Source organism: Lissotriton helveticus, chromosome 8, assembly GCF_964261635.1.
Source record: "Lissotriton helveticus chromosome 8, aLisHel1.1, whole genome shotgun sequence".
Taxonomy (NCBI): Eukaryota; Metazoa; Chordata; class Amphibia; order Caudata; family Salamandridae; genus Lissotriton; species Lissotriton helveticus.
The window spans coordinates 231,027,461-231,030,647 of record NC_136069.1 but is presented as its reverse complement, the minus strand read 5'-3'; the positions used below and the strand labels follow the sequence as shown (position 1 = coordinate 231,030,647).

The 3,187-nt window shown below is 62.0% G+C and overlaps 1 non-coding gene across 1 annotated transcript in view; it reads left to right on the top strand.

Annotated features, from left to right (window-relative positions):
- Window positions 1-3,132: 3,132 nt before the first annotated feature.
- Window positions 3,133-3,187, top strand: part of LOC144774560 (5.8S ribosomal RNA) — a 154-nt gene continuing 99 nt past the window's right edge. Inside the window, exon 1 of the ribosomal RNA XR_013600358.1 lies at window positions 3,133-3,187. This exon is cut by the window's right edge and continues 99 nt beyond it. This is a non-coding gene — a ribosomal RNA (5.8S ribosomal RNA).

Sequence of the window (3,187 nt, the reverse complement as noted above, 5' to 3'; positions counted from 1 at the left end):
GCCACATAATTCCAAGACTACATTTCCTTGGGTCAACAAAGGCTTAGGTCCTGTGAGAAGGTCAAACAACACTTTCGGACCCCGGGGATTCAATCTATGCTTCTGTTCCCAGCAATTTAACAAAAAACAATGGCTCTGCGGAATAGTTAGAACTAATTTCTGATAAGGATAATGCACAATGGCGATAGGGATTAGGGTGATTGAGGTGGATGCCAAGGCAAAGAAACTGCACATACCTTAAATACCTTCACATAGGCTCCAAGTGAGTAGGGTTCCCTTGTTCCTTTCCCAGTCTGTTCCCAGCAAAGCTTAAATTGATTTGCAACTCTAAATCCATTTTCTTTGAGATCCTATGGCAACCTGGGCAACTAAACAACTTCTCCTTGCAATCAATCTGCCCCCACCTTGGTGGTCGTTTGCCATGCAAAGTGACAATGCCCAGGGACAACTCTGGAGGGGTCACCCACGCTCAACGCGACTGAACCTACAGGGTACTCCACCATAGGACTCGGAAGAAGACCGTCCCAGCAATGCTCTTCTGTAATTCCTTGACCCTGCAGAGCATACGTCGCTATCATCACCTCCTGGAAACATACTGCTCCAGAACCTCCACACTGCTAACAACTGAACCGCCGCTTATTTCTTTCTTCAGTGTCAGCACCACTATATCCTTTACTCACTGATTAGGCTCGGGCAGGATGGGTTTCCGGTAATTAAACTACCAACTAGTTTTTTGGTTGCTGTAGGACACCAGATGCTTCTGGGACGAAAGTGTGGAGTTGGGGAAGTTGTTGTTAAGGCCCACGGATGCTCCGATGTTAACACTGTTGGTTTGATTTAGTTAGTTTAAGCTTTTATGCAATACTCATACTGCATTGCTTGTCTGCACTCACTACTTTTGCACCTCTTACCAAACCCTGTGACAGAACTACCTGAACAGATCACTGCACTCTCATGGAATGTTAAATGTCTTAATAATAAAATGAAGAGGGGCACAGCGTACCAGAATTAGGGCTGGGCGTAGTTTGCGTAATGCCACTACGCACACTACGCAGAATTTTGGAAATAAAATAATGGAAAACGGGGGCGTGTTCTGAGGGTCCGTGTGCCCGGGACAGGGGTCCCTCGTGCCTGGGCAGACTCCCTGATCTCCCCGGCCTGGTTGGAGCCCGAGAGGCCTGCAGCCCCGGAGCCCTGCAGCCCCAGAGCCCTGCAGTCCCCGAGCCCCGGAGCCCTGCAGCCCCGGAGCCCTGCAGCCCCTGGAGCCCTGCAGTCCCCGGAGCCCTGCAGCCCCCGAGCCCCGAAGCCCTGCAGCCCTGCAGCCCCGCAGCCCCAGAGCACTGCAGCCCCTGAGCCCTGCAGCCCCCGAGCCCTGGAGCCCCGGAGCCCGGCAGCCCCGGAGCCCTGCAGCCCCCGGAGCCCTGCAGTCCCCGGAGCCCTGCAGCCCCCGGAGCCCTGCAGTCCCCGAGCCCTGCAGCCCTGCAGCCCCGGAGCCCTGCAGCCCCGGAGCCCTGCAGTCCCCGAGCCCCGGAGCCCCGGAGCCCTGCAGCCCCGGAGCCCTGCAAGGGCAGGCCGGAGCCCTCCCGCTGAGGCTCGGGGCAGGCAGATTGGCGTCATTTCGGTCCCGGCCATCTGGTCGCCCCTCTCGCCTCGGGCATCTGGTCGCGCCCAATGCTTTCCTATGGGGCGACCAGATGGCCGGGCTTCCCTGGAAGTCCCGATGAGGTGCCATTCGCCTCCTGGATCCCAAGCAGGGCTCCAGGAGGTCGGGCACGTTTGCGCCCTGGGTCCCCTCTGTCACCTCGAGTGAACGGATTACAAGAAAGGGGGTAATTTTCCTCCGGATTACTAGGGGCAAGGGTATGCCCGACACCCTCCCGGGCGGGCGGTTCCCTACCGGGGACCAGATGGGCTGTGTTCCCGGGCAACACCTCCCAGGCGTCCGGAGCTCCCTCCTCCGCCCCGCGGCATGGCAAAGTACCCGGCACGGGCTCCATGGGTACCGGGCCCTGCAACCCTGGAGGGCCGCAGCCCTGCAGCCCCGGAGCCCTGCAGCCCTGCAGTCCCCGAGCCCTGGAGCCCTGGAGCCCCAGAGCCCTGGAGCCCTGGAGCCCTGGAGCCCTGGAGCCCTGGAACCCTGGAACCCTGGAGCCCTGGAGCCCTGGAGACCTGGAGCCCTGGAGCCTCGGAGCCCTGGAGCCTCGAAGCCCTGCGGCCTCGGAGCCCTGGAAGGGCAAGCGGGAGCCCTCCCGCGGAGGCTCGGGGCAGGCAGATTGGCGTCATGTCGGTCCCGGCCATCTGGTTGCCCCTCTCGCCTCGGCCATCTGGTCGCGCCCAAAGCTTTCCTATGGGGCGACCAGATGGCCGGGCTTCCCTGGAAGTCCCGATGAGGTGCCATTCGCCTCCCGGATCCCAGGCAGGGCTCCAGGAGGTCGGGCACGTTCGCGCCTAGGGTCCCCTGAGCCGTGCGGTGCGCACTTGTTCCCAGAAAGAGGGGTAGCCTTCCTCTGGATTACTAGGGACAAGGTACTCTGGGACCCCTCCCGGGTGGGCGGTTCCCTGCCGGGGACCAGATGGGCTGTGTTCCCGGACAACACCTCCCAGGCGTCCAGGGCTCCATCCTCCGGCCCGCGGTGTGGCAAAGTACCCCGGGATGGCTCCATGGGTCCCGGGCCCTGAAACCCCGGAGCCCCGCAGCCCTGCAGCCCCGGAGCCCTGCAGCCCCCAGAGCCCTGGAGTCCTGGAGCCATGCAGCCCCGGAGCCCTGCAGCCCTGGAGCCCCAGAGCCCCGGTGCCCTGGAGCCCTGGAGCCCTGGAGCCTTGGAGCCCTGGAGCACTGGAACCCTGGAGCCCTGGAGCCCTGGGAGGGACCGGCAGCTGTGGAGCTGCCTGTTCCTGTCGCACCGGGAGCCCCCATTCCTCTCCTGCGGGCGGGTGGGTGGGGACTCCCGGGCCGAGCGCCTGGCAATGTTTTTTTTTTATACCAATGGTGCAGTCTGACTCCCAGAGGGGAAGCCTTGAACGGGGCGCCCGGGCCGTCTCGCCGCGCGGGCTGCGGATGGACGGCGTCGCCATCCTCACGCCACTCCTGCGTCCCTGCAGGTGGGCAAACGTTTTTGAAAAGTTCCCTGTAACTCTTGGCGGTGGATCACTCGGCTCGCGCGTCGATGAAGAACGCAGCTAGCTG